At 50.1% G+C, this 7,160-nt stretch overlaps 1 non-coding gene across 1 annotated transcript; it reads left to right on the forward strand.

The window, feature by feature from the left end:
* Positions 1-1,329: 1,329 nt before the first annotated feature.
* LOC125355864 lies at positions 1,330-1,437 on the forward strand. The gene has a single exon (XR_007211785.1). It is a non-coding gene; the product is annotated as a U6 spliceosomal RNA (small nuclear RNA).
* Positions 1,438-7,160: the final 5,723 nt, after the last annotated feature.

Raw genomic sequence — 7,160 nt, forward strand, 5'->3', positions numbered from 1 at the left:
GAACTGGGCCCTAGCTGCCTCCAGAGCCTCAATTTTCTGCTACGTTGGGTAGCTGTGAAGGCTTAGTGGGCTTACACATAAAGCATCTGTATACTGGCTGGATTGCAGTGATTGGATATGATCCTGCCCTGAACAGGCTCTGACACTGTGCATGAGATCCGGGGATTGCCTAGACATTGCTCTGTCTGGAAGATGACATCTGAAGTAGGGGCAAGAGAGAACATGTCAGAGCCAATGAATATGGTAGACTCCAGACTCTCTCTGTACATTGGTTCTTCAAAACCATGCTCAGTGACTGGGGATGTGGCTCAGATGGAAGAGAGCCCTTACTCAGTAAGCAGGAAGCCCTGTGTCCCCTGCACAGGTTCTGATGTCAGTGGTGTTGCTCAGGGCAAGGTCTAACCCAGTCCCACCCCAGCCTGGACGAGTCCTGCTGCGTCTTCCCGCAAGATGTGCCCCACAGGCACATCCCATACCTGGCTCCTTGGCACACAGGTGGCTTGCTGCGGAGGAGCTGTCTTTTCAGCTCACGATTGTCCTGCACACTGGCACCATCTGGGAATCTAGTGCACAGGCTGAATCTTCTGTCACACTGTTTGTGTAGCTTAGGAAAAGCCACTTAGCCTGTTGGCTACCTCGATTTCTTCATCTTCACACAGGAGAAGAGTCTAGCAATTAGCAAGGGTATAGAGTAAGACTTCTACAAGGCCAATTCCCACTTTCTCTACACCCTGGGAGAGCTTAGGGATGGTTTTCAAGGACTCATTGTACAATCAAGCCCCAAAGCCTGCAGTTCCAAGAATGACCAGAAGAGGGTGCCTGCCTAGATTCTTTCCATTTTCAGTCTTGCTGGTGTTGATTTTCCAGTGTACACTTGAATCTGCAGACAGTTCTATCTGACCCTGTACAACATTTCGAAGGTTTTATGGGTAGGGCTGAGGAGGAGCTGGTTCTTGACAGAGGGCTATTATGACAATAGTACTGACAGAAGTTTCTAGGAGGTGGTCAGTTTTCTTTTTCATGCCTCTCCTGCAGGGGCACAAACCAGGGCTGATTTAGGGCCTAGAAGTGGTGTTAACAATAGAGTGGATCACTTCTGCTGCTATTTCTCTCCATCCATGAAGACATACCACTTGGCCTCCAGGTCAGCTCTTCTCATCAGGGAGAAAACGAAAAAAGTCAGTGGTCTTCTTAGGCCTTGGAAGGAAAGTGGATTCTAGAGGGTGAGGACATAAATCCTCTCATTAGGATCTTATTATGTACTGGATATTGTCCCTCTCTGGATTTCAGTTTCCTCATCAGGAAAATGGGACTCAAAACACCTACTGAGTGCCCGCTTTGGCAGCACATATACTAAAAATTGGAACGATACAGAGAAGATTAGCATGGCCCCTGTGCAAGGATGACACGCAAATTCGTGAAGCGTTCCATATTTTTATCACAAGAAATGTACACACTGCCCTACTATGTAACTGTACCCCTTTTGCACAACACCTTGTCAAAAAATTTTGTTTAATTAATAAATAAATTATAAAAAAAGAAAAAACAGAAATGTACTCACTACTTTATTACATAACTGTAACCTCTCTGTACATCACCTTGACAATAACATTTAATTAAAAAAAAACAAAACACCTACTGAAGGGTTGTCCTGAAGGTCAGTTACATTAAAAAAAAGAGTGAAGCAACTGGTTTAAGACTTTGTATGGAAGAAATTCTCACCAATAGCTGTGATTACTAATTTGAAGGTGACTCATGAAAGGAAATATTACCATGGGCCTATTTTGTCTTCAGGGTCTAAAATAACAATCTAGACTTTGCATGTATCTGAGTGAAACATTAAGTGACTATTTCTGGAAATTGATTTTAGTGCAGATGACTGCTGGAACTGCTGACCTGAATTCTGAGAAAATAATAATAGACATTATGTAATATGTCTTGAGCTCTAGAACAGAGTACTGCCCTAGGAACGGCTCCAAAATGTTGTATATCTATGAAATCATTACATCCCACAGCTGACATGTGAGGTTTTACAATGAAGAGGCCTGGACCAAAGCAACACAGCCATGGTAGTGGAGAACCCAGGATCTGAAAGCTGAGTGGTCAACTTCCAGAGACAACGTGGTTTAAGGTTGATGTGCTATGTAAAGTAATGAAAACAAGTTTGAATTCCTACACTATGTTTCCATTTCAAGGCAGGGACTCAGGCTCAACCTAGTGTTTCTGAGCTGGTGTTTGGCCATAGTGGAGGAATTTACTATGGAAATGTGCTCAGGCTCTGGACCAGGGGTTTGTACATTTTCCTTGCCATAAACATGGAGTGGATGCTTGTTTACACACACACACACACACACACACACACACACACACACACACACACAATTATTATAGTCAGCATTTGATTAAGGGAGCACGTTTTATATCCAGATAAACCCAGCAAGATATTCTCAAGTTTTCACTGGGAGATGAACTCTGAGAAGAAGCCTAGAACTCTTCGTATAGGCTGGGGGTGAGACATTTGGACTACGACACAATCTAGGCCAGCCCCTGGTAGAGACCCAAACAGTAAGAGAGGTGAGGAGGGGCCCAGCAAGGGGTCTGTGAGCCAGAAGCCAGCTACATGTTGTCAAATGTTTGCTCCTGTAGGTTGTGAGAGGATATGTGGGACTTCTGATGCAGTAGGTTAGTTTGCTGTATGAAGAAGAGTTATGTTCTGGTTTGTGAAGTGTGGGGCACTGCCTGCAGCATTAAGAGGAGGTCCTGGCAGGGGCCGCCTGCCCACTAGCCCTGCCTGCCTTTTCCCGGGTCTGGAACTGGAAAGGCGGCTCTAACCAGCCCTGCCTCCCGCCTCAGACTGTGTGTATGCCAAGATGGTGACGGGAGGAACCCAGGGGGCAGTCCTGTGGGATGTGATGTTAGCCCATGGGGGAGGTCCTATAATGCCACTCTTGGATGGACAGCTCATATCAGCCTATCAGTGTCTAGCTAGCCACTCCAAATCCCTCCCCTTCCTGCTGCCATTACTGCTATATAAACCCTACCCTGGAATAAAACCTTGGATTTTTCGTGAGACGTGATCCCCAAAATGACTGGCATCATGAGTCCGTTATTTAATGTAAGAAGGCTGGGTGGGCGTATTCGCGACTACATACCATTCATAGCTTCTCACAACTAGGGCACGCCCCAGCTTCTCCACCCGCTGGACGTGAGAGGACGCGGGAGGGCCCTACAGTGAAGGAGATGAAGACCTTGGTCAAGTACTGAAGTGGGGCCTGGGAGACTAAGCTCAGTGGTTGAATGCTTGCCTAACATGTGTGAGACCCAGGGTTGGGTTCCCAGCACCATTAAAATAAGACAAAATACTAGAGGAGACGGAAGTGACAGGCCATTCCTCCTAGAAACCTTCCTCGATCCTCACTCTGTTCCTCATGCCACTTCCTTCTCATAAACACCATATTGGTGTTGTGTCTCTACTTGTAATACTTCCAGATTTCTCAACTCATGGTCACTCCAGTTTGTCCCAAGATGGGGGGAGCAGGGTGAGGGGCTCAGGAAACATTTTCCTGAGATCTCCCTTGGGTGGGGCTGTAGCCTCCTGGTGGCTGCCTGCTCCTTTGCTCTTCTCTAATTCCGTGGATGCCACCCCAGCTTGCAGCCATAAAGGAGAAGCCAGAGAACAGGGTTCAGGTCTTGGCTCTGCTACCGGCTTGCGGTACACTGCTGGAAAGTCATTCCCAGTGCCTGGATTTCAGTTTTCTTATTTGAAAATTGAGGGGATTAGCTTGGATTAGGCCCATGGTATCTGCCATCTTGACTATTCTATGAGCTATAATTCCTAGGCACTGTAGAAGAACTTGCCACGGGCTGGGAATATGGCCTAGTGGCAAGAGAGCTTGCTTCATATACATGAAGCCCTGGGTTCGATTCCCCAGCACCACATATATAGAAAACTGCCAGAAGTGGCACTGTGGCTCAAGTGGCAGAGTGCTAGCCTTGAGCAAAAGGAAGCCAGGGACAGTGCTCAGGCCCTGAGTTTAAGGCCCAGGACTGGCAAAACACACACACACACACACACACACACACACACACACACACACACACACACACAAGAACTTGCCATGACTCTTGCTGGTGTCCTGAGAAGATTCCAGAAACCAAGACTGAGGGAGTGGAATCCATTCAGAGATGACCCTGGGTTAGGGCCCAGAAACTTCACTCATCGTCTACCTAGTGCTTTTCCCACAAAGCGCTAATCCCTTGGTCTGACGTTCCGTGCCTCCCTAGGGACCTCCGCAGCCTCTGCCAAGTCCTGCCACAGCTCAGCCTTCCATCCCATTGTCATCGGGTACTCACCCCTCTCTTCTGCCTCTGCTCACACGATTCCCCTTTCCGTGAATATCTTTACAGTCTTCTCTGTCCTTCAAGCCCAGTGTCAAAAGCCACTTTCTCCAGGAAGCCTTTCTTGATCTTTCTAATCTCCCTTCCATAGCCCTCCCTCCATGTGAATTCTCTTGAGTACTCTCTACATCACAACTTCCTTTTCCCTTTGCCCTCTCTTTCTCTGACTTCTTTTGTGGATCGAACCCAGAGCCTTCCGCATGGCAGGGAATTACTCTGCCACTGAGATACACCTCTCCTTCCTATTGTCTGGAGATAGCATGGCAGAGGCCTTCTGGAGATACTATCCTAGAACAAAAGAATGAAATTCATCTGTCAATCTTACATTAGTACCTCTTTTGAACATAAATGGTAGACTTTGAGGTAGAAAAAAAAGACCTTACGTGTGTGTGTGTGTGTGTGTGTGTGTGTGTGTGTGTGTAGAGTTGTGGGGCTTGAACTCAGAGCCTGGGCGCTGTCCCTGAGCTTTTCTGCTCAAAACTAGCACTCTACCACTTCAAGCCACAGTGGCACTTCCAGTTTTCTGGTGGTTAATTAGAAATAAGAGTCTCATGGCATTTCTTGCTAGGACTGGCTTTAAACAGTGATTTCAACTTCCTCAGTAGCTAAGATGACAGGTGTGAGCCACTAGCTCCTGACTTACCTTATCTTAAAAAAAAAAAAAAAAAGACTTCAAGGGGGAGGGGAAGGGGGAATGAGGGAGGAGGTAACAAACAGTATAAGAAATGTATCCAATGCCTAAGGTATGAAACTGTAACCTCTCTGTACATCAGTTTGACAATAAAAATTTAAAAAAAAAGAATTCAAGATGAAGATCACTGGACTCATACCAAGATCAGCCTCACCTCAGGGTACCACTTGGGTATCCTGGTGCAAGCTGGACAAGGCTGTCCCTGGCCTCATTGTGACTTCCTCTTCTCTCTCTTGCTCTACCATAGAGATCTCATAGAGATCTCATGATTTCTCCTTAGAAAGGGTTAGTAGGGCTTGTACCCTGTTCGCCCTGCCTTAGAGTCCTGGAGAAGATGGGAGGCACAGGCATGCCTGCTACTTCTTCTTCCTGCTTACCACTGTGAGCTGTGACAATCTGGACACGAGGGGGCAGCATTGAGCTACACACAGGCCATTCTTACCCTTGCCTTCCTCAGACCCACTCTGCTCAGACTTTCCCGGCTCAATACTTCACCTCCATTGCACAGAGGAGGAATCTTGCTGTGGAAGGACAGAGGGAGAAAAGCCAGGTGCTTTGGTTTTGGATTAAATACATGATGATGTTGAGATAGAGGGGACGGAATTCTCTTTTGGGCTGAATTAAAGTGTCAGGGAAGGGGACAGCCGATGGCAGCGGAAGGGCTGAGTAAATGGCATGGAGTCGACCTCTCTTTGGGTGTGAGGTTGCTCTAGTATTGTGCTGATTTGGGGTCCACCACCTCCTTCCTCCCCACTGAAGCCCCAGCCCCCCGAACTGACCTCTGACTCCGGACCCACACCACCATTATCTGAAACCCCTCCTGGTCTCTTCTAAGGGCAGAACTCCTCTCTGTAGGGGTCTCTCTCTCTCTCTGAGGGGTGTGTGTGTGTGTGTGACCCCTGGGACAGGTGATCATTTCTTCCTACACTTCCCACCCTTATCCCTTCCATCGTGCGTGGGGGGCTTGCTGGGCACTGGAGGCTCATACCCTTCATCTTAGCTACTCAGGAAGCCGAGAGCTGAGGATTGAAGTTTGAAGCCAGCCATGGCAGAAAAATCTATGATACTCCCATCTCCAGTTAACCAGCAAAAAAAACCCAGTTAAACTATGTCCAGAAATGGAGGGGTAGTTCAAGTGATGAAGCACCAACCTGGGGTGGGGAGTGGGGAACAACAACTAAGAGACAGAGAGCTCGGGCCCTGAATTCAAGTCCCAGCACACACACACACACACGGCTTGATCTGAGCACAAGTAGCCCTGGTGTGGCTCTGCCCTCTGTGACCTTGAGCAGGTTACCCAGTTCCCTTACACATCGATCAAAGGTGCTAAAGATCACTCACGTGTGTGTGTGTGTGTGTGTGTGTGTGTTGTGTAGGGGGCGACTCAGAAGGCCAGGGGCAGGCGGGAGGGCCATGGACTCCCCTCCCCAGCCAGCGAGGTGCTTTGGGGTGATAGGTCTCCCCCCTGGGTGTCAGAAAGGTGCACATTCCCGGGGTGAAGCTCCGCGCCCAGGCCTTTGGGGAAGGGAGGCTGGAGTCCAGGCTCCGTTTCTGTGAAGCGGCTTGGCTGGCTGAGGACTACTGCCTTCCCGTGCCTCAGTTTCCCCTTTGGCTGCGCGGGGAAGGGGTGACGCGTGCCCGGCCCTCCGATTCTGTCCCCAGGCCGGGCCGGCCCCTTCCGCGCCCGCGCCCGCACCCGCACCGCGCTGCGTCGTGGCCCCACAGGCGGCTCCGGGCGGCGGCGGCGGCCCCGCGGACCCCGCCGGCCACGGCGCGCACGCAGCCGGCCTGGACCCCGGCCCCGGCCCGGGCCCCGCGCGCTCGGCGCTCCGCCGCCCCGCCCGGCCGCCGGGCCGCCCGCCCGCCGCGCCTCCCCGGGCGCCCGCATTAAAGCGCATATGCAAGCCATGAATTATCAACTGAAAGGAGTCAATTACCGGCTCTAAAAACGAGTGTCTGCGCCCGGAGCGCCCCGGGCCATCCGCCTATTTACGGAGCGATCTCCCCCGCCCGGCTGGGGAGGGAGAGGGCCTCGGGAGGGAGAGAGACGGAGGAGCCGGGCCCGAGACGG

Source organism: Perognathus longimembris, chromosome 7 (genome assembly GCF_023159225.1).
Source record: "Perognathus longimembris pacificus isolate PPM17 chromosome 7, ASM2315922v1, whole genome shotgun sequence".
Lineage (NCBI taxonomy): Eukaryota > Metazoa > Chordata > Mammalia > Rodentia > Heteromyidae > Perognathus > Perognathus longimembris.